This window comes from Ambystoma mexicanum, chromosome 2p (assembly GCF_040938575.1).
Source record: "Ambystoma mexicanum isolate Mex_15411 chromosome 2p, UKY_AmexF1_1, whole genome shotgun sequence".
Lineage (NCBI taxonomy): Eukaryota > Metazoa > Chordata > Amphibia > Caudata > Ambystomatidae > Ambystoma > Ambystoma mexicanum.
Genome location: NC_090923.1, coordinates 663,252,805 through 663,277,456, shown reverse-complemented (window position 1 = coordinate 663,277,456; position 24,652 = coordinate 663,252,805). Strand labels below are relative to the sequence as shown.

Here is a 24,652-nt window from a genome sequence, read left to right as displayed (position 1 = left end):
GCTCACCTGAGGCTGCCTCCAGCAACAAGGAGATCGAAGAGAAGACAGAAAAAACACCAACATGAAGATCTCCACTGCAGCAGTCCACCTTGATGATGAAGGGGGCGAAGAGGAAGCCACAGCTTCCTGATGATGAAAGGGATGTAGAAGCACTGTGTCCCCTTGCTGCAGCAAGACTCAGGGGTGTAGGCGTTCCAAAAATTAAGCTGAGAAAATGAAGTGGGCTAAGCAGGCCCAGCCATATTAGCCCTTCTCCTAGCTTTCACTCGACGTAGAAGTCCCAAATCTGGAGTAAAATCCACAAACCAGGCATGGGCGTGCAGATTAATCTGCCTGCAATCAGAATATCCAAAAATTAGACCTGGATCACCTTCACCCTCCGAACCGGAGCCTGATGAAGTTCCACGGCCTCACCGACAAAATGGCCGCCAGCCGCGTGTGCGATCCGCAGCCACGGCGTGAAACGAAATGTCCGATCGTTCCGTTTCAGGGAAAAAATTCGTAATGCTTTCACCGCCGGGCCCGGGCATCCGCTATCACTCGTCGCCACTGTTGGGGGTTTGTCCTTGGCCCCATGCGGTCCCGTAAGCCCCCAACCTGGAAGGACCACACTCGACACACGTCCTTCCAGTTCGGGCTTCCCGGTCGCTCTACCGTGGCTGGGAACGCCCCATTTATTTATACAGCACGCGGCGATGTGCAACGTCACGCCGCCGCGTGCGCGTCCCATCACGGGGCAGCGCCACACTCTGCAGGCCCACAAGTCAAAACAAACCCTGGCCTAATAGAAACGAGTTCCTGCATCACAGCTGATCAGAGTAAATGCTGAGGTTGCCCAGATTACAAACAGAAACAGCAAAAGGGGGCTACTGCCCTGACAAGAAAGTCAGGTAAACAGTGTGAGAATTGCTGAGGCCAATCATAACCTACAGAAGCTGTAACAGCGAATGGTGGCCAAAGGAAATAAAACCAAGGGGAAACAGACCACCATGGAGACGTTCACAAAAGGGCAAGAGAAACCCCAGAGCAGAAAGGGTGCTGTGTCAACCACTAGCACAGAGGACAAACCAGAGAATGGAAACCAGAAAATATTGTACGCCATAGCTGCGTTACAGACAAACTTAGAAGCAAAAATTGACGAAGTATGGATCGATGTGGGGCTATTGAGACAGGACGTGAGAGCGCTGTCAGAGCACATGGGGCACCTGGAAGAGCAGGAGAACACCAAAGAGATAGCACAAGCATCGTCGGATGTCAACATATTGAAGCAGAGTGTGCAACTTGTAGAAAAGCGCGCTGAAGATGCAGAAGGACATGCGCGCAGAAACAACATCAGAATCCTGGGACTTCCGGAGGGCATGGAGGGATCCGACCCAATTTATCATGTAGAGAATATGCTACTACAAGAGCTGGGACCGGGGAATCTCTCGCAAGGTTTCACTATTGAGCATGTGCACAGATCCCTAGTCAGGAAAACCGCCACCGGGAGCTCCTCCGAGGCCCATCATCGCCAAAGTGTTAAATTACAAAGACAGGGAAAAGATTTTGACATTTCCCGGAATGGGAGGCACTATACAAAGGGCCTGAGCAAAACTGGCACTATACCCGGACTACACCTTCCAGGTGCAGAAAATGAGAGCCCAATTCATTGCCACAAAAGAGAGACTGAAGAAAGCGGGACTGAAGTACATGCTAATCTATCCAGCCAAATTACAAATAATACACAATGGGAAAGCTCTGTTTTTCGAGAGCCCGGCTGAGGCGCAAGACTGGATGGACAGTGTGAGGGTACCAATGAGGGAAGAAGACTGACTAGCAAATGAGCAAAAAAATGACCAGGCCACCCAAAACTACGAGGAGAAAAAGGTAGACATGTGGCAGGGAACCAAAATGAAGCGAACCTCAGGTGAGGCGAAATAAAGTGACTTCAGACATTAAAGTAATCGGGCACTGGATGACATTAGATAGGCGGTTAGAGAATACACCAATAATATAGGAAGACGGCAGAGAAGACACAATCTGCTTGCTAGGAGAGAGAAGGAACAGAGGAGAGCTCCTACTACCCTACACACTTTTGTTAGGGTACGATACAAAGTATCCACCCTTTGGGCACCGAACCCCTAGCCTGGACACTAGGCAGGAGGGAGCGGAAGCAGGGAGGTCTAAGCATGCACCGCATGACTGGACTGTTAAAGTTGGGGAAGGGTTCGTTGAATATAAGGGGGGAGGGAATGTTAGGGAAGGGGAACGGCGAGAAGCCTGATCAAGAATTTCGCCGTCCTGGCATACCAAAAGACAAGTCCTCCAGAACAATGAGACGCTTACCAAAAGCATTTGTAAGGTCCTTACATACACATAAACGATGGACGGGAGTATTAAAGTAATGACCTGGAATGTTCGAGGCCTGAACAACTATGTAAAGAGGCAGAGAGTAATTACATACCTGTGAAGACAGAATATAGGAATCGCCCTATTAAAAGAGGCACACCTTAACAAACCCAGACAAGACAAACTTGCTCATAATCGGGCGGCAGTGTATGCCAGGGGAGTCCTGATTTGGGTGGCCCCATCAGTCCCTTTGAAAATCCTGCACACAAAAACTGACGATGAATGTAGAATGGTGCTGATACATGGTATTCTGGAGAATAAGGAAGTATGCATTGTAAACAAATACGCACCCAATCATGATGTCAAATCATTCTTCAAGTCCCTGTATGCTAGCACGGGGCTTTACAGAGATGAGCTAATAGTGTGGGGGTTGAGGGGGCGGGTTCGAGACTGCAACTGCACTCCAAATCCCAAAATAGACAAATCAGACGACAAGTTCAGAAGACCAGCCCCACCTCCAAAAGTCCTGAACGCCCTCCTACTCCACTTCAACCTAGTGGACATTTGGAGGACTATGCACATAGGAGTGAGATGCTACTCACACTACTCTACCCCACATAAAGTACACATGAGACTAGACTACTTGTTCACGGGGGAAGAACACATGAGGGAATTCGAGGAGGCTGAATATAAAGCGAGAGTAATGTCTGATCACGCCCTGTTAGTGCTGAAATGAGTGATAACAGCCCCTAGGCCACCAATACCAACTTGGAGACTCAGAAGTAAGGCACTACTTGACATGGTATTCAAAGAACACATAATAGAACACAAGAGAACACACATCCAAGTATTTTAAGGTTAATGAAGGCAGTGTCGACAGAGTGGGTACAATATGGGAAACATTTGAAGTTGTGACCAGAGGTGTTATGATAGCCAAAGCAGGGGGGAGTACTGAAAGCCATCACCTCAGAAATACGCAAAATAGAGCAAGAACTGGAAGAGATAGAGAGGAAGGACGGAGAGTGGGGAAATCAGCTAGACGTGGAAATTAAACTTCGACAGGGTGGGCAAATTCATTTATGCGCAATACATGGAAAACACCCATGCACAAGAAGATAAACCTTGTAAAATGCTAGCCTGGTTGTACAAGAGCAACAACAGGAAAATCACAATACACTCGATCCAAAATGCTGAGGGAAATACAAGTAACACACAGACAGGGGTGAATAAGGCATTTTATGAATATTATTGAGAACTATACAAGGACACCGACACAGGATGCAATGAGGAACTACAAGAGGCATTAGACCTCATTACCTTACCTAGATGAAGGGGTAGACATGTTAGACAAGCCCTTTACAGCTGAAGAGTTGGAGGCTGTAATTAGGACACTTCCCTCGGAAAAGCAGCAGGCATGGATGGACTGCCAAGCGAATAATATAAAACATATGCAGATCATTTAGCACCGATCCTGACTAGAGTATATAACAAGGCATTTGAAACTGGGTTGCTCCCAGAAAGCATGAGGGAGGCAGTAATTATTCCCCTAAACCCAACAGAAACACAGAAGACTGTGGATCCTTGTGAAATTGTCACTTTTAAATCATGAATGAAACTCAGAGCCACTACGTAGGTTGTTTGCATTACAACGAGAACCCAATTCTTTTATTAAAGTAATAACTGTTTTCTTTTCTTTTAGATAATGAAAGGATACGGTTTTCTCTTGAGGTCTTCGAACTACAGGCTGATGGCGTTTAGACAAAGTTCAGGTAAGAGATTACAGGTTTGTTTCTCAGACTTTTGTCTTTCTTGTTGCTCTAGAGATTTTCTCTATAGTCTCTTTTCTCTATTTACTTCTTTCTTCTGACCTTTCCTTTGAAATATTCTTCTCTCTCTTGGTGGTCTTATTGTCCAACTCCCTACCTTAAGTCTCTTATTCTGAATAGATCAGGCTGATAGGAGCTGACGTACTCTTCAGGTTATGCTTTTCTGTAGCTTCTGTAATGCTTAACGGATTCTCTTTTACAGAACAAAATAAATAAATAAATAAACTGTAGTGATGCTGATGTTTCTTTGTCTTGACTCTTCTCTTTATTTTCTCCCCTCAGTTGAGTACGATTTTCCTCTTACTCATTTCACTGCTAATCTCCTCTCTGACACTGTCGGGACTTCTCCCTTTAGCGTTCACACCCCTCAATTTGAATTATTCGCCTTCACGTTGAAGACTGAAGGGCTTGTGGGATTTATGCCACACTATGACCAGCGTAACGTTATTTCAGTACAGTCTCTGTGTAACGGTGGCGCAACGGTGCTTACTCTATAACGTTTAGCAAACAAACTTAACCACTGTCCCTTGTCGAGCTCCCAACAAAAGCGCAACGGTGCTGACTTCGTTAGACTTTACAACTGGGCTCAATACGGTTGAACTTCCTTTCTCTCTCATTTCACTCACCTCCGCCCTTGTAGTTCCTGACTGGCGAAGTCAATTACAGGCAATGAAGTCAATTACAATCAACCTTGTAGCGATTCGCCGGCAACGAACGCCTCGTCCCTTTCACTCGTTCCCTTGTGTTCACGGTGAAGGCAGTCAGGGAACAGCGCGCATGAGCGGATCATCAACGCTTCATTTTCGGAAGCCTCTCATTTGACTGGGAGTAATATTTCTATAGTTTACAGTTAGCGTTTCACTCCGCTGGTTTTTTTTCTCTCTTCTGCTTCAGTAAGCCCAGGACAAACCGTCGATCTCTCTCTCCTCCTCTCGCGGGGCGATCTCCTAGGTAACCAACAAGAACATTACATGCATTAGAGGAAAGCCCCTACAGTAAAGACTTCCTGGTTCTCATCGTCTTAAACACGGCCTGGATGAGCTTCTGTGGGAAGCTTCAGAACGTCACACCCCCTCTACTAAACCCTTACGTTCGGGAAGAGTTTGTGCCCTGGATAAATAGTCGCCTTGTGACAGCAGCTTCCCAGGTTTATGAACGGTTTTGAAGGAGAAGGACTGAAGGGAAAGAAACCACCTTAGTATTCTTTGATTGGAGTCCTTGTTACGTGCTAACCAGACTAAGGGGGCATGATCTGTTATTAGGGTAAATTCACGTCCAAGTAGATAGTATCTAAGAGCATCAATGGCCCACTTAACCGCTAAACACTCCTTTTCATTGTTGGGTAATTTAGTTCATGAGGCAACAATTTACGACTGATGAACAATATTGGCCTTTCGCCGTTCCCTTGATTCTGAAGAAGGACTGCCCCAAGTCCCGTTCCTGAAGCATCAGTCTGTAGAAGAAATGGAGAATTAAAGTCTGGGCAATGTAACATTGCTTTCCTGGTGAGAGCGTCTTTTAAAGCAGTAAAGGCTTTCATAGTTTCAGTAGTCTGCCACTCCTCCTTCGGCAACGAGGGCTTCTTCAACAGATTTGTTAGTGGAGTAGCTAAAGTGGAAAAGTGTGGAATAAACCTTCTGTAGTACCCCACAAAGCCAAGGAAGGCCCGCATTTGTTTTGGAGTCTCTGGAAATGTCAGTTCTTTGATAGCCTTGACTTTCTCCTCTTGGGGTTTAATCAACCCTTGTCAGACATAATACCCTAAATATTTCGTATGGAATTCAGCTACATGGGTTTTCTTAGGGTTTACATGCAATCCAGCCCTTTTAGCGTAGAGAATACTTTTCTTAGATGAACCAGATGGTCTTGCCAGGTGTGACTATAGATAATGATGTCATCGAGATATGCGCCAACATATCCTTCACGTCCTTTTATCAAGTAATTCATCAACCTTTGAAATGTAGCAGGAGCCCCATGCAAGCCAAAGGGTAATACCGTAAACTGGTAGAGTCCGGTCGGAGTAGCGAAGGCTGTTTTCTCTTTGTCGGCTGGTGATAATGGTACCTGCCAATAGCCCTTGGTTAGGTCGATGGTGGTCAGGAACTTGGCCTTTCCTAGATTATTCAAGAGATCCTCGATCCTTGGCATCGGGTACGCATCAAATGTAGAAATCTCATTCAATTTTCGAAAGTCCATACAGAATCTCACAGTACCATCTGGCTTCGGGACCAGGACTACTGGAGAACTCCAGTCACTAAATGATGGTTCGATGATCCCCAAATCCAGCATTTCTTGTACCTCCTGATTGATGGCTTTTACATTTGATTCAGGTATCCGATAAGGTCTAAGTCTTACTATAGACCCTGGTTTAGTATTTATACGGTGGCAAGTTAGGTTAGTTCTTACTGGAAGTGAAGAGAATATGCCCGCAAAATCTTGTAAGAGATGAGACAGTTCAGATTTCTGTAGCATTGTTAACTCCATGTTGATATTTAACCCTTCCATACCTATTTTCTCTTTTAGTTGTGGAAAGTTTCCTTCTAGCGATACATTGTTAGTGATCATAGCAACATCCTGTATGGGAGGAATCCATTTTTTAAGCAAATTTACATGATATGTTTGACTCATGAACCTACTACCGAGTTGTTTTACTTTATATGTTAAAGGCCCCAAAACTTCCTGGATCTCAAAAGGTCCCTTCCAGCTGGCCAACATCTTGTTATCTGAGGTGGGCATTAAGATTAGGACCTGATCTCCTTTCTTAAAGGTACGAAGTTGAGTCTTTTGGTTGTAATACTTTTCTTGATTTAACTGAGCTTGGAGAAGATTGTCTCTAGCTACACCCCCTAGCTTTTCTATCCGCTCCTATAGCTGAGAGGCATATTCAGTTAGTGATAGCTCTTGTTCTGGTTGTTCCTCCCAATTTTCTTTCAACACGTCTAACAATGTTCTCACTGGTCTTCCAAACAGTAATTCGAAGGGTGAGAAACCTGTGGAAGATTGTGGAGTATTTCTTAGTGTCATTAATATCCATGGTAATACCCTGTCCCAGTCTTTGTCTTCTGGTGAGGTTCTTTTCCGTATCATCTGCTCGATAGCTTGGTTATAGCGTTCTACTAGCCCATCCGTTTGTGGATGGTATATCGCTGTCTTCAGATGTTCTATCTTCAATGTATCGCATACTTGTTTCATGACATTGGACATAAAATTTGTCCCCCCGGTCTGTAACGATTTCTCGTGGGATCCCCACTCAATCAATAAAGGGTATTAACACGTCGCATATCTGTTGTACATGAGTAGCTTTTAAGGGAAAAGCTTCTGGATAACGAGTGGCATAGTCCACCAAAACGAGGATGTATTTATGATCTCTTCTCGTGGGATCAATAGGCCCGACAATATCAATACCAATTCTGCTGAAAGGTTCTCGTACTAGGGGCATTGGTTGTAGAGGGGCTTTCTTTACGTTGGCCCTATTCTTCTTCTGACAATCTTCACAGGCTTGACAAAATCTAATCACATGTTGGTAAACCCCTGGCCAATAAAATCTGTCCAAAATTTTCTTAGTATTTTCTCTGTTCCGAGATGTCTTTCTCCAACTTGAACATGAGCGACTTCTAGTACGGTTGGATAATATTTCTGAGGGACTAAAAGTTGCTTCAATTCATCCCCAGTCCGGGACTTACTCACTCGGTACAATAACCCCTTCTCTTTGATGAAACGTGGACCTTGACCCTTAGTATCTTCCAAAGCTCGTTCTCTAGCATACTGAAGCAAGGTATCCAGACTTTGAGCAGTCCTGAAACTATCACCATCCTCTTCTATCTTCCAGTCCACTGCTATTGGAACACATTCTTGCTCTTCCATTCTTCTTTTTGAAGTCTCTTTAGCTTTTTACTCTTAAATGGTTTATCGGTTGGTGGGTAGATTTCTTCTTCAGAGAAAGGGGCAGTTTCCCACCAGCTCTTCTCAGTTTCATGTTTCAATTTAGGCAATTCAGGTATATCGGACCCAATTAATAATGGTTTTGGTAAACTGGGAAGTACAGCTGCTTTCACGCCCAAGGTCTCCCCGCCCAACTTAATCTGGATGCTCTTTGACGGGTAAGTTTTTACATCCCCATGTACACACCTTATCGGAATTTTCTCATAGGAATGATAAGCTTCACCTACCAACTCCTGTGTTATGGCGGTCTGTAGACTCCAGAGTCGATCAACGCAGTTGTAGGTTTTCCATCCACCTCTGCTTCGCAAGTGTATAAGTATTGAGGTTGTCTCCCAGGTAGCTGTTCTACATATTCACTTTCTTTCAGAGAGTCGAAAACCCCCACATCCATTGGTTCGGCTTTCGGTTTCTATGGGCAGAACCTAGCAAGGTGACCCCAGTCACCGCAATCAAAACATTGAGGTCCTCGAACTGTGGAGGTAGATGAACGATAATTGCTAGGGCCCTCACTGTTAGGTCGGGACCGTAAGACTTCCCCTTCAGGTTTCCTCAGCATAGAATGAGGCCACCTCGGTTGAGGTACAGCTTTATTCATAGGTGGGTGTAACTTGTTAGCTGTTGAGTATGCAATCATCCGGCCCTGTCCAGCTTTTTGATAAGCCGAAGCCACATCTACTGCCTCCAGTAGAGATAATCTATGGTGTTGTTTGACCCATCTTTGAACAGGTCTGGGAAGAGCCTCAATGAACTGTTCTAATATCACTTTTTCTGTTATTTCGTTGGGAGAGGATACAGTAGGCTGTAACCATTTCTCTGCCAGTTCTTTAACTTGGTAGAACAACTGCCTAGGAGTTTCCTCTCCACCCAACTTGATATCTCTGAATTTGATAAGATACGTTTCCTCATCGTGCCCCATTCTCTCCAATACCACCTTCTTCATATCTCCATATGTAGTATCTCCTGATGGATTGGCGGTTTGATAAGCTGACTGCATTTCCCCGGTCATCAATGGTGCGATGTAATGACACCATCTCTCGGCTGGCCACTGTGCATTTCGAGCTACTCTCTCGAAATTTACAAAAAAATGTGCGGGATCTTCCCCAGTCAAATATTTTTGTAATACAGAGGTAGGTACTGGAGTGTTGTTCCTGGTATTGGTGACTTCTAGTAATTGGGCTTGTTGCATTTGTAGCGCTTGTTGAAACGCTAGTCTGTCGGCTTGAGCCTGTTGGGTCTGCAACTGTAAGGCCTGTTGTAATAATTGTTGTCCCTCGCTTAGGGTCTTGATAAGGTCCTCCATGGCGTTCTCACTATCCCACTTCTGACACCAACTGTGAAATTGTCACTTTTAAATCATGAATGAAACTCAGAGCCCCTACGTAGGTTGTTTGGATTACAACGAGAACCCAATTCTTTTATTAAAGTAATAACTGTTTTCTTTTCTTTTAGATAATGAAAGGATACGGTTTTCTCTTGAGGTCTTCGAACTCCAGGCTGATGGCGTTTAGACAAAGTTCAAGTAAGAGATTACAGGTTTGTTTCTCAGACTTTCGTCTTCCTTGTTGCTCTAGAGATTTTCTCTATAGTCTCTTTTCTCTATTTACTTCTTTCTTCTGACCTTTCCTTTGAAATATTCTTCTCTCTCTTGGTGGTCTTATTGTCCAACTCCCTACCTTAAGTCTCTTATTCTGAATAGATCAGGCTGATAGGAGCTGACGTACTCTTCAGGTTATGCTTTTCTGTAGCTTCTGTAATGCTTAACGGATTCTCTTTTACAGAACAAAACAAAAAAAAAAATAATAATAAACTGTAGTGATGCTGATGTTTCTTTGTCTTGACTCTTCTCTTTATTTTCTCCCCTCAGTTGAGTACGATTTTCCTCTTACTCATTTCACTGCTAATCTCCTCTCTGACACGGTCGGGACTTCTCCCTTTAGCGTTCACACCCCTCAATTTGAATTATTCACCCTCACGTTGAAGACTGGAGGGCTTGTGGGATTTATGCCACACTCTGACCAGCGTAACGTTATTTCAGTACAGTCTCTGTTAAACGGTGGCGCAACGGCGCTTACTCTATAACGTTTAGCAAACAAACTTAACCACTGTCCCTCGTCGAGCTCCCAACAAAAGCGCAACGGTGCTGACTTCGTTAGACTTTACAACTGGGCTCAATACGGTTGAACTTCCTTTCTCTCCCTCTCTCTCTCTCTCATTTCACTCCCCTCCGCCCTTGTAGTTCCTGTCAGGTTTTGGCGAAGTCAATTACAGGCAACAAAGTCAATTACAATCAACCTTGTAGCGATTCGCCGGCAACGAACGCCTCGTCCCTTTCACTCGTTCCGTTGTGTTCACGGTGAAGGCAGTCAGGGAACAGCGCGCCTGAGCGGATCATCAACGCTTCATTTTCGGAAGCCTCTCATTCGACTGGGAGTAATATTTCTATAATTTACAGTTAGCGTTTCACTCCGCTGTTTTTTTTTCTCTCTTCTCCCTTAGTAAGCCCAGGACAAACCGTCGATCTCTCTCTCCTCCTCTCGCGGGGCGATCTCCTAGGTAACCAACAAGAACATTACATGCATTAGAGGAAAGTCCCTACAGTAAAGACTTCCTGGTTCTCCTCGTCTTAAAGACGGCCTGGATGAGCTTCTGTGAGAAGCTTCAGAACGTCACAATCCTATAAACCCCTGTCCCTTTTTAATCAGGATAGCAAAATTCTTACTACAGAGCTGGCAAACAGGCTTTGAAGAGTAATAGCGGAAATCATACACCTGGATATGTATGATCAAACTGGATATGTACCAGGTAAGAACATCTCCTGGAATCTAAGAAGGTTGCACCACATTTTATTTTATTTTTTATTTATTTATATTTGTAAAGCGCCTGGCAGCCCAGAGGCATCGCAGCGCTGTTTCAAGAATGTGACTTAGTTACATGGGTCGGTGTAGGAACATAGGATGGTAGGATCTACATTGTTACAGGCAATGCTACACAGCTTTATGAATTACACATTATAACCAGCGTGGTTAACACTGGTTATGATCTTGCATGTTATGATCTTGCATGTTGGCGTGATGAGCAAATGGCTAAACGGACAGCAGGGTTTTTATTGTTTTTCTGAAGGCCATGTGGGATTCAATACCTCTAATGGAGGGAGGAAGCAGATTCCAGTTAGTCGCCGCTAGAACTGGGAAGCTGGAGCCACCAGCTCTAATCCTGAGGCTTTTGGGAATGGCGAGACGGTTGGTTTGGTGAGATCTCGCAGGTCTGTTTGACGTGGGCGCAGAGAATCTTTGCGACAGGTAGCGAGGTGCTGTGTCGTGGCGACACTTGTGGGTCAATGCAAGGGACTTGAAAATGATGCGTTCTTTAACGGGCAGCCAGTGGACCGATTTTCTGGTTGTCGAGATGTGGTCTCTTTTGGAGATCCCTGTGGCAGCTCTGAGGACATTGTTCTGCACCGTTTGAAGCTTTTTGATGTTCTTTGCTGAGGTGCCTAGTAGGAGTGCGTTGCAGTAGTCTAAACGGGATCCTATGATTGCTCGAGTGATGGTGAGAGTATTTTGTTGCGTTAGGAATGGCCTGGTAGCAGTTATGAATTTTGAGTGGTAGGCTGCGGCAGATGAAATAGCATTCACCTGTCTTGTCATGGTGAGGTTTGAGTCCAGGTAAACTCCTAGAGTTTTGACTGACTGGGATACCGAATACAAGAGCCATCTATGAGGAAGGAGTCGTATTGGGGACCCATTTTTTTGATTGTGGCTGGAGAGCCAATGATAAGAAGTTCAATCTTTTCGCTGTTGAGGCAGAGCCAATTTTTGGCCATCCAAGTCTGGATGGTGGAGTAAATGGAATTGAGGTTTTTTTTGTCTGCTTCGTAGTCCCATGACAGGGAAATGAGGACCTACGTATCATTGGCATAGTTCGTGTATGAAATGCCCATCAGATCGAGGTATTTGAATAGGGATCTCGTGAAGAGGTTGTACAAGGTGGGTGAGATGCAGGACTCTTGAGGAACCCTGCACTTGATTAGATGTGGGTGTGCACAGGCTTGGTCTGAGAAGACTTTCATTGCTCTCCCACTAGGAAAGGATGCAATCCATGCAGTGGGGAACACTGCGCAGTGGCCTTACTGGATGCCACAAAAGCATTTGATTTGGTACATTGGGACTGGCTCTACGCCACACTAACTAGATTGGTATTTGGACCAAATTACATAAAATAGGTTAAATTGATATATACGAAACCTATGGCGAGAGTTAGAACAGGAGTGATTTTTCTCTGGAAAATGTGAATTACAGGAGGGTACCAGACAGGGCTGCCCATTATCTTTGATGCAGTACATTCTTGCAATAGAGCCAATAGAAGCATTCCTCAGACAGGACTACAATGAGGCGGGAATAGCAATAAATGGTGTTAGGCACATTGTATCAATGCACGCAGACGATATGTTACTATACCTACAGAACCCGGAAGAGAACTTACAATACGTACTAGACGTGCTAAACAATATCCGCACTCTGTCTGTGATAGTTATTAATAGAAATAGATCTGGTTTATTTCCGCTGCGCAAACTGGCCACAGAAGACAAAGCAGAATTGAGGGTACTGGCACTACCATGGAACTATTCCTCCGTCACATACCTGGGACTAGACATTTATCATCACCCGAAACAAGAGAACACACACAACACCATAAAGGCAATGGAAGGGCTAGTGAAGTGAATGCAATTCTGAGGGAAGTTGCCCTTATCGGTAATGGGGAGGGCGGCACTATTGAAAATGGTGGTGTTGCCGAGATTGCTACATTGCTTTGAGAATATACCATATAAGATACCAAAACAATTCTTCATTAAACTGGAAGCAGAGTGCAAGAACTTCCTTTGGCGGACGGGAGACACTTAGTAGCACTTAACATCTTGCAAAGATCTTATGAGAAAGTGGGGGTTGAAGATCCCGAATTTTGAACTGTACTACCTGGCATGCCTGATGCAATATGTGCTGAGCTGGCTTGCAGACAATCCCATGGTAGACACAGCACTCCTATAACCAGCAATAAAACATCTACACTTGAAAGACTTGATTTGGGTGGTCCCACCAAAACCGCAAGGATACCCGCAACTAGTGAAATTGGGTATGCAGGTATGGCAGGGGGCCTGCAAGACACTGGGAATTAAAGACCTGCTATCACCACAGATACCTCTAGCAGCAGTAATGACAGACGGTAGAGGGCTGAGGGCTTGTGCACGCACGCAATGGGAGACATGTGGGATCATCACAATAGGAGACCTGAGGGGAGAAAATAGACTACTGGATTTCCAAGAATTGCAAGAAACAACAGGCATATATAGAGGGCAATTCTTACTACACAGTTCCATGCTAAACATGATTAAACGCAGATGGCCAAACATAGGGCAGGTGGAAATAGGCAGGAAATAAATAGAAACAATAATAGATATCTCAGATGGGGGGCACACTATATCGAGACTATATGACGTGCTGATAGGACACCACTCTAAGGGTGAGATGAAGAACAAACAGAGGTGGGAGGCGGAACTTGGGAAGTTTGCAATAAATATTGGTGCAAAGTATTTGGCTATCATGAGAAAGTCTCCAGGAATTCTGTAACACAGAGAGATTACCTTACCCCAGAGTGATAGCCAAATTCAAGGGAGCATACAGACAGGGGCGCCCGAAATAATAGAAGCTGCAATGTTTTGGGAATGTACCTCTATACAAGATTTCTGGAGGTAGATTGCAAGCAAGGTTGCCAAGGGAGGCATAAAGTTAGATATGCATACCCCAGAGGAATGCATGCTGGGCCTTTTCAAAAGGGGAACAAAAAAGAAGGCGCTGAGCACGATTAAAGATCTCATATATGTATTGGCCAAACGCAGTATAGCCATGAACTGGAAAGCAGATAGGGGGTCGAGTGTGGGGAAATGATGGGAAGACATTTTGTTTTTGTAATTCTTAATTAGAAAGCAAATATCAATATACACAATGTTGTACACAAATTATTTATCCACATGATATTTTTAGTACTTATTTTAGACCAAAATCAGAGTTCAATTCACTCAAGGTTACATAAAAGACAAAACATTCTTGATATGGAGCTCTATGCGTTTCGAGAGTGTGCCTCTCTCCTTCAGGAGCAATAACTATTTCATTAAACACAGTCTTTCCTAATAATATTGATAATTTAACAATACTCTAAATATAAGTTTCAACAAATAATTTCTCTTCCAAACACAAAACAACAGTGTTTTTCTTTTCTTTAGGACTTCAAATGTCCATTTCGATGTGGAATGATGGAAACGTCATCTTATGAGACAGTTCTCATAAGTTCTGAAAATAATAATAGTGATATGTGTATTAGATAATGGTTAGATCAAATCGTCACTATGGTGTTAGAAGGGTAAGTATCATTGTTCCTACCTGTGTATTGTTGTCAAGGCCTGTGTGTTTCCAGATTCTGTAATACACCGTGTGTCGTCGTGTTTATCCACCGTAATGCCTAGTCAGCTTACATTCTATATAAAGTATAATAATATGTGTCAGGCTATAATAATACACTTTTCCAATTCTACAAGTTTAGATTCAAAAGACAGTGTGTTACCTGTGTGTTGCTGCAGTATCGGGAAATAACGATGTTAACAGTCCCAGCATAGAAGTCGATTCCCGTTAGTTCTCGAAAAATCTACATGAAGAATAACGAGTGTAAGTGTTTTGAATGATCAACTAAGTATCAGTCATTTTTAGATACTGGTCCATCCACCTTCTTACCTATGTCAGTGATTTCCTTGCCTCAAAAGATATGTCAGTGATTTCCTCGCCTCAAAGGATATGTCCTACAGCCTTCTCGCGGGTAACATGGTTCACTCACTACCTTTGGTTATTTAAAGTCATGTGACGTGAGATTTAATGTCATGTGACATATGATTTCCGTCACGTGATGTCTTAGACTTCTGGGAGTTGTAGTGCCCACGGACCTACAAAGACTTAAATAGTTAAAAGACATTTAATCTCTCACTTTGTCCCACACTTTGTCCCACACTAAAACTCGTGTGGGTTAATTGACGCGGGTGGTATAAAACATCTAACTGTTAGGAATAATAATGTTCAACGAGTGGATGTGTCTACAAACACTTGCGGACATGAGTTCTATATCTGATAGTGTATATAGAGGTATTCCATCTGATGGTGTGGAATTCTGGGAATTGTGGTCTTTTATACTGAATGATATCTCGACATATATTAATTGTTTGTACTGTTTTGTTGCAGCGATGTGCATAATATATGTAGGTTATTAAGCTCCAGACTGTCTTCCCATTATTCCACATCATTTCACCTTAATTATTACTTATACAACAATATGAAAACAAATATAAAGGCAGGTATAAAAAACGAATATTGGTAACAAAGGAAAATTCAAGGGAACATCAATCAACCTTTCTCACAGCAACAAGTGCTAATCATATCACTATTTCTTTGTTGTTTTTCATAAGAATACATTCAGAGAATACTCTTCGTTCATGCCTCTAGGTTCTAAGGCATCTAATTTGTGTACCCAGAACATTTCTCTACGGGATAGGATTTGCTGTAGGTTCCCTCCTCTGGCTGGTCGTGAAATAATTTCAAGAACAACAAATTTGAGTTGTGAAATTGTGTGTTTGTGATCTCTAAAAATGTCTTGTAACCGGTGACTTCAGATTTCCTGTTCTTATATTAGACTTATGTTCCGAGATGCGGTCTTTCACCAGTCTCAGCGGCTGGCCAACATAATATTTGCCACATGGGCAAATTAGTCCATATATTACACATTTGTTCTCGCAGGTGGCAAAGTGTTGTAAGTTGATCTTCTGACCTGTGTATGGATGTCTGATTATTGGACCTTTTTGGACATTGTTACACTGGCTACAGTTTAAACATGGAAATGTTCCTTTTTATGGTTTCAACAATAACCGTTGTTGTGTTGTACTTGTTCTCTCTGCCTTTACCAGTGAGTCCCATAAATTTCTCCCTCTTGTACAGACCATTAGCGTGGTTTTGGGAACAGAGTACAGAGTTGTGGGTCCAATCTAGTAATTTTCCAATTTTTGTGTAATGTCCTTCTAATTTGTGTACTTTTGGTGGAGTATTGTGACAGGTAGATCAGTGGAGGATTATCCTTGTCTTGTTTAGTTTTTTGAATCAGAAGATCTGATCTGTTCTTTAATTGGCATTTCTCTTTAGCTTCTGTTAGAATTCGTTCTGGGAATCCTCTCTCTTCAAATCGTTGAATCAATTCACTCTCTGCTTCCGCATATGTATTTTCATTTGAGACAATCCGTTTAATTCTTTGCAGTTGGCTTAGAGGTAAATTGTTTTTAAGGTGTTGAGGGTGATGGCTCATGAAGAATAAGCTGTTATTCACATCCGTGGGTTTCCTGTAAACCGTTGTTTGCAATTTCCCATTTTCTGGGTAGATCTTTGTATCTAGGAAATGTACTGCTGGTGTTCCAATTTCAAGGGTAAACTTAATACGGCTGTTACATGAATTCAGGTATACAATGAAACTTCCCAATTCTTCTGTTGTGCCTCTCCATCTTGCAAAAACGTCATCAATAGAACGTCGCCACATTATCAGTTTGTCTGACCATCTTGGATTTTCTAGAACATGCTGAGTTTCAAAATAAAACATAAAAGTGTTTGCATATGCCGGGGCCATGGCTGCCCCCATTGAAGTTCCTGATATCTGTAAATAATATTGACCTTGAAATCTGAAGTAATTGTTATAAAGAATCATCTTGGCAAGTTGAATAGCAAAAGTTTTATTGGATGGAAAAAAATCTTATTGAAGTAACAGCCATTCTAGAGCTTCCAGTCCTTCTTCATGCGGGATTGATGTGTACAAAGATTGTATGTCAAGTGTGAACAGTATCCAATTTTCTTCAACTTGATCTAGCATATTCAAAATATTCAATAGGTGAGTGGTATCTATTAGATAAGTTGATGTTGCTTGAATAATTGGTTGAAGTAATTTATTCAGGTACCTAGACAGTGGATCAAAAACCCTTTCTGTTGCTGCCACAATTGGCCTGAATGGAGGATTTGTTGGATTTTTGTGAACTTTAGGTAATCCGTAGAATACTGGAAGAATTGGATTTTTATTCAATAGAAAATCCTTGGTTTTCTCTGTGATCCACTTTTCTTCTGCTGCTTCAGTCACCACTTCTTCAATCATACGTTGGATCTCTTTTGTCGGATCATGCTCAAGAGTCATGTAAGTATTAGTATCTTCGAGTAAGGACAGACAGCCTTGTTTGTATAAGTCAGCATCCATTATAACTATTGCGCCCCCCTTGTCAGCTGGTTTAATCTCAATCTTTCTGTCATTTGCTAATTCTTGAAGTATTCTATGTTGATGTTTCCGAAGGTTTTGTTGTCTAACTTCTGCAAATTTCATCGACCTCAGATCTTTCTTCATTTTCATCTCGAACAAATCTAGTGTCGAATTTCTAACATTAGGGATGAAACTACTTTTGGGCTTCATTTCTAATGTGTCAAATGATGTTCATCTCTCTTGCATTGGTGGTATGGAATCAAAAAATAATTTCAATTTCATTTTACTTATTAGTTTAAATAAATTCACTTCCTCATTAAACAAATTTGTTTGATTTGTTGGTACAAAGGATAAACCTAAACTGAGCAGGTCCAGTTGTTTATTGAAAACTTTGGTCGAAATATTTGTGATCAGGTTGGAGTTTTCTTTTTGCTCCTTCGCTTTCTTCCTTCCTATTCGCGCTCGCCGTCTTCTAAAAAATTAGGAGCGTCTAGTTGGATTTCTTCAATCTGGGGTGTTGGAGTTGTTCCTGTCGGGGTAACTCCTGATGTTGATGGTAATGGTTGTGTAGATATTGGTTCTCTTCCCTCACTTGATACGTCACTTGAGGGATCTGTGCTTTTACTTCCTCTTCTTGGTGTTTTGTGTGGAGGTGTTCTTTGTTTCCTCCACTGATCTACCTGTCACAATACTCCACCAAAAGTACACAAATTAGAAGGACATTACACAAAAATTGGAAAATTACTAGATTGGACCCACAACTCTGTTCCCAAAACCACAGCTAATGGCCTATACAAGAGGGAGAAATTTACGGGACTCACTGGTAAAGGCAGAGAGAACAAGTACAACACAACAACGGTTATTGTTGAAACCAAAAAAAGGAACATTTCCATGATTAAACTGTAGCCAGTGTAACAATGTCTAAAAAGGTCCAATAATCAGACATCCATACAGAGGTCAGAAGATCAACTTACAACACTTTGCCACCTGCGAGAACAAATGTGTAATATATGGACTAATTTGCCCATGTGGCAAATATTATGTTGGCCAGCCGCTGAGACGGGTGAAAGACTGCATCTCGGAACATAAGCCTAATATAAGAACAGGAAATCTGAAGTCACCGGTTACAAGACATTTTAGAGATCACAAACACACAATTTCACAACTCAAATTTGTTGTTCTTGAAATCATTACACGACCAGCCAGAGGAGGGAACCTACAAAAAATCCTATCCCGTAGAGAAATGTTCTGGGTACACTAATTAGATGCCTTAGAACAGGGGTGCACAACTGATTTTGACAAAGGGCCGAAAGTACCTTAAATGAGGGCTATAGTGGGCCGAAAAGTAAATGTGGGCGGGGCGGTAGGCGGGGCGTGGCAGGAGGCTTTTTAAACCCCCAAGATGTACTAAACACATGGAAAAAGAATGTTTTTGAGGGGTAACGATTTTTATTTGCATTTCAAACTTACATTTTGTACTACACATTTTCCATTGTTATAATTTATTTCTATTTAGTTATTGTATCTGGCCTGTTTAATTAACTTATATATATTTTATTGACCCTAGATTGGACATGCCGTTATTTTGGACTGCTACAGTTTGCTCTTTGGGTTGCCCAAGAGGAGTATGGCCTTCGTTGAGTCAGGTTTCCTCAAAAAGCCAAAGATGAACATCTCCTAACTGTGCCTGTTTTAGCTTTATTTTTGGGTTCACTCTTGGAGTGCAACACTATGCCCCATGGCACCCTCACCCCCAACCAAACACTATGCCCCAGGGCCCCCTTCCCCCCAACCAAACACTATGCCCCATGTCCAGTGCCTTAAGTGGCTCTACAAATCGAGCCGGGGCTCATCGAGTGGGCGTGGCCTAACAACGGGGGTCTTGATGGCCCGTTAGGCCACGCCCCCTTGACGAGCCCCGGCTCAATGGGCTACTGGCACCCCTGCCAGGCAGCCTTTTGTAGGGATTAGCACCCTCTCCCCTATGGGGGAGAGGGTGCTGATCTCTGCATTTATTTTGTATAGGCTTGCCTGGCAGGGGACAACGCCTCGCCTATTCAGCCTTAATGGTGGTGCTGCCCCTCGCCAGCTGGGGAGGGGCAGCGTCACCATTAAGGCTGAAAGGGTGAGGCCACTGGAAGCAGAGGCCTTTTTCCTAAAGACTGAAACTCCCGCGAATCCGCGGGAGCTTCAGTATTTAGAAAGCAAGGCCTCTGCTTCCAGCGGCCTCACGTTTTCTCCATAATGGTGGCGCCGGCCCACGTGCATCACTTGATTAAAGGGATGCCTCGCAGGTGCGGCGCCGCCATTATGGCTGAAAGGCATTTTTTTCTGAAGCCCGAAGCTCTCGCACACGAGCGAGAGCTTCTGGCTGTAGAAAAAAAATTCCTTTTCTTGTAGTGGCCGGGGATACCAGGGGAGATTAGTGGGCCCCGGCAGGGCCCCGCCTCAAAGCGAAATTTCGGAGCCTGCCGGGGCCCAGCCCCGGCAGGCCCCGGCCCACTTAAAGCCCTGCCCATGCCCCCCTCGCCCCCAACCAAACACTATGCCCCATGTCCCTCACCCCCAACCAAACACTATGCCCCATGTCACTCACCCCCAACCAAACACTATGCCCCATGTCCCCCTCACCCCCAACCAAACACTATGCCCCATGTCCCCCTCACCCCCAACCAAACACTATGCCCCATGTCCCCCTCACCCCCAACCAAACACTGTGCCCCATGTCCCCCTCACCCCCAACCAAACACTATGCCCCATCGCCCCCTTACACCAAACCAAACACAATGCCCCATGTCCCTCACCCCCAACCAAACACTATGCCCCATGGCCCCCTTACACCCAAACCAAACACAATGCCCTATGGCCCCCTCACCCCCAACCAAACACTATGCCCCATGGCCCCCTCACCCCCAACCAAACACTATGCCCCATGCCCCTCACCCCCAACCAAACACTATGCCCCATGGCCCCCTCACCCCCAACCAAACACTATGCCCCATGGCCCCCTTACACCCAAACCAAACACAATGCCCTATGGCCCCCTCACCCCCAACCAAACACTATGCCCCATGTCCCTCACCCCCAACCAAACACTATGCCCCATGGCCCCCTCACCCCCAACCAAACACTATGCCCCATGGCCTCCTCACCCCCAACCAAACCCCCCACCCCATAGCCCCCTCACCCCCAACCAAACCCCCACCCCCCAAATCAGCACACACAAACCAGCACCAATACAGACCCGAACCCCCACCCCCCAACTCCAACCCCCCCACCCCCCAACTCAGCACACACACTCTCAAGCATGCACCCATACAGACCCGAACCCCCCACCCCCCAACTCAGCACACACACAAACATGCATCCATACAGACCCGAACCCCCCACCCCCCAAATCAGCACACACAGAAACATGCACCCATAAAGACCCGAACCCCCCACCCCCCCAACTCCAAACCCCCCCACCCCCCAACTCAGCACACTCTCAAGCATGCACCCATACAGACCCGAACCCCCCACCTCCCAACTCAGCACACACACAAACATGCACCTGTAAGAAGATTCAATTCAACACTACAGCTAAGTCAATGCCTAGTCTGGGATACTGAATGGAAACCCTTATTGATATATCTTAATGTCCAGTTCATGAGTTCTGGATGACTACCCCTATATAACACCCCTCTCTTAGAATCCCCCTGACCCCACTGAGCCAAGAAGTAGTTCTGTTTTGCAAGTTTAAAAGGTTTATTTGAAATAAAATTAACAGTATATATATATATATCACACTTTTATAATGAATTAATAATTAATATCACACTTAAAACATGAGCAGTGATCAACAGTGAATAATGTCCTACTAGTAAACTGATGTGGTTACCCAGGAGTAGTATAAGGATGAGGTAGCACACTTGTGAATAGGAACAGAAGAATAAGGTGGTAGAGAATGCTTTATATAAGTTCAGATGGATGCAATGTTGAATGACAATGCAGTACAGAAAATACTCAATATGATTTCAACAAAACAATGTAATCACTTTTCTCTGGCAATCCACTCCCCCCCCCTTATGCAATGTAAGGAAATGAAGAGTAGCACACAGTTCTCAGACATGCAATCAAATGTAATTCAGTTTACCCCAGCAAGCTTAGACTACGGATGGAAGTTGAAACACAGGCCCAAAATGCTTTTATATGTGCTGGCAATGAAGTGAGGAATATGCTGAAAATGGTTTTAATTCCCTTTAGGAGGTTCAGGGTGAGTAAAAGATACTTGGGATGAGCTCAGGCTCCCTTTAACAATGCTCTAGGAGTAACTAGCAGGTTAAACGAATTTTTGGCAAAGGAAAGCAATGAAGCTGCTGTTTTCACACGTGGCTGGATTTTTAACCAAATCGCGAATCGCGGCAAAATTCGCGAATGCTTGAATCACGATTACGGCAAAGGTGTAAGGAGTAGCAAGTCGGTTCTAGGTTCGTTGAAAAGCTAACATTCTAAGCTTTCAGAGGAAAGTTAAACCAAGTTTCTAGCCCAAACGATTCCAAAGATATGAACGATTTTGTAAAGGTAGTTTTTTTCGAATTTAAACTAACTCAAATTGACAGGTGACAGCTTTTAAAAATGACAGGTGACAGCTATGCGGCTGCAGAATTGACAAGTGACAGTTAGGAGGCAGTTCTACTTAGATTAAATAGATTGAATTGTATCACTGGAAACTAAGAGATTTGGTTTCACACCGTCGTAGCTGTAATCACAATGTATTTGGAAGGTCTAGGTCTCACGGATCGGGTCAAGATGGCTTCGGTTCTGGTTTTGCCCCGGACGGTCTCTGCGCACAGCGTCTGGTCTTTGCTCTGCTGGTCTGGTCTGACACTGCTCCTGGCCCGGCTCCTGGATCTCTGGGTACAGCGTCTGTGCACAGCTCCTGGATCTTTCTGCACAGCTCTCTCTGGACACAGCGCTGATCTGCACGGCTCCTGGATGCTGCTACCGCTGTTAGGTTTGCTGGATGCTGAGGCCTGCTGAGAAGAGTTCTCAGTTTGTGGGTTTAGGCCCTTCCTTTGAGTTCTGAATCAAGTTCTTTGGAGTTTTAAAGTCTAAGTGTTGGATCTGGTATCTTCTGGATGTTGTGTGGTCCGGCAGAGCACGTTGCAGCAACTGGATTTGAATCTCTCTACCTGTCCCAGCAGTCTCTTTTTATGTGTTTTGAAAATGGGTGTGTGCCTGGGCCTAGCTAAGCCTGCCCCTCTCTACTTGTCATTGGCCCAATTCTCCCCTTTCCCATGATTGGGGGAAGGAAATGTGAGTCAGAGTGATGCTGTAGGTTTTATGGGTCAGAGGATCCTCCCCTGGTCAGTTTGCCCACAAATCTATATTTGATTCAAATACATATTGCACAGATACACAGTTGTTCAAAATTACATGCACCCATCACATATCACATGAGGTATACTCTGTTCAAACTCTGCTCTTCCTGGGGGCTTGCATTCAGAAATGGCAACATTTTGCACTTTTTAACTGGTTTTACAATATCGGACATTTACCCAAATTTACACACATGTGCGCAATGTCATGACCACAGGTTAGTTTATTTTCGCATACTTGTCCTAAGAGTTGCAGGTTCATAGGGAATTTATTTGCCCTAGCTAGTTATTGATTCTAACTCCCCTAAATTATTAATGGTTGGTTGAGTTTCTTTAATGGCCGCTAGGTGGCGCCTCTGGTCAGTTAGCGGGTCTAGTTGTTTTCATGTGCCAGCTATTTAAGCCCCGCCCCTCAGGAGGCTCACGCTTCGCGTCGTTTGTCTGAGTTCAGACTGAACGCTTGCCGCGTACCTCCGTTCCCTGTCACCGCTCAATATACCTTGTCCACAGATAATTCCATTCATTCCTTGAGTAAACTTAATTAGTTATCAGCTCCCTTCCTGTGTTTTCCAGTTGCTGCCGTTCCCGGCTCAGTCACAATCCATAGTTGAAGTCCTGTCATAGCGGTCTCATCTCTCAGTTCGTAGCAGTTTTCTCTCACGCAAGTACACCTATTATATGCAAATGCATTTGCTCCGTTTTTGTTGCCTTATCAGATACATTGAAATTGTGTATGAATGTTATTTGAATTCCTCACGCATTTTAGCGGGTTCGCGCCCTTTCCTGTGGAGTTTTGTCTTGGAAGCTGATTTTCTAGTCAGATATTTTTGGTCACACTAAGGTTCATATTACGCTCAGTGATAAGGTGTTTTCCTATTTCCGTCCCGTAGTGTAGTGAGGTAGTTTTTTCTGTAATTCTACACTTGCATTACACCTCAGCTTATTGGCCCCTTTTAGGTTCAAATAGCATAGGGTTTATGTCATTGTTTTAGCACCATTTAGTCCCTTTCAAAAGAAACTGTTATCCAGTGTCCCATCTTCAGAACTTGCGCCCCTGTATAGAACAGGATGGAGAGCTCAACTAATTAAATACCAAGGTGAGATATTTGCTGGCTCCCATATTACCAGTTTTGACCTTCTGTTTTACAAGAGAAAACTAAGGAAGGGAAAATTGTTATTTTCTTCACAGAAATTCAGTGTCTAGTTCCCAGGAAGGTAGAAGTCAGTTGGAGTTCCAGAAGGTTCCCGCAGAGTTTCAGGTGAGCGTTACAGAACGCGAAGCCCCTTTAAAAAAAAAAAATACTCTGCCTGGACATTATGGAAACTCCAGAAGTAGACCAGTTGGCTCAGTTATTGGGAGAACTAAGGGCTGAGGTCCATGCAGCCCGCTCAGAAACCAGTGCTCTCCGGAGAGAATTAATTGTTAACCGGGATCGCACTGAGGAGTTAGCTCGTCAGATGTTGCAAGCCCAAGCGGGTCAAACTCCCTTGCCTTCTGCCAGTGCATCTGCCCCCGTTTCAGTCACGCCTCCCTCACCAGTTCAAGTGATTGTTCCCGGCAATATCCCATTAGCTCCTCCTGAACGCTTTCTAGGAGATCCTAAGAAGTTTGCGGTTTTTCTCAACCAATGCCAGCTTCATTTCCTCTGTCGCCCTGGGGTATTTCCTTCTGATCAGGCCAAGGTAGCGTTTATATTATCCTATTTGGGTGGTTATGCAGCTGATTGGTCAATCCCGTTAGTAAATAGGGATGATCCGATTTTGAGAAATCTTGCAGATTTTCAGAAGGAGATGGAGAAATTGTTTGCACGTCATGCTCAGGGTCAGGCTCTGGATAATGAGTTGCTTTCACTTCGCCAAGGTAACCAGGAATTG

General features: G+C 44.0%; 2 protein-coding genes across 5 annotated transcripts in view; one reads left to right on the top strand and one right to left on the bottom strand.

Annotated features, from left to right (window-relative positions):
• Positions 1-24,652, top strand: part of LOC138566665 (uncharacterized) — a 508,561-nt gene that overhangs the window by 299,864 nt on the left and 184,045 nt on the right. Inside the window, exons 5-6 of the mRNA XM_069644227.1 lie at positions 4,028-4,097; positions 9,546-9,629. The gene's annotated coding sequence lies outside the window, so the exon portion shown is untranslated. The remainder of the gene's footprint in view (positions 1-4,027; positions 4,098-9,545; positions 9,630-24,652) is intronic.
• The window catches only part of ACP7 (acid phosphatase 7, tartrate resistant (putative)), a 282,088-nt gene that overhangs the window by 173,087 nt on the left and 84,349 nt on the right, over positions 1-24,652 (bottom strand). The gene's annotated exons all lie outside the window — the stretch shown is intronic.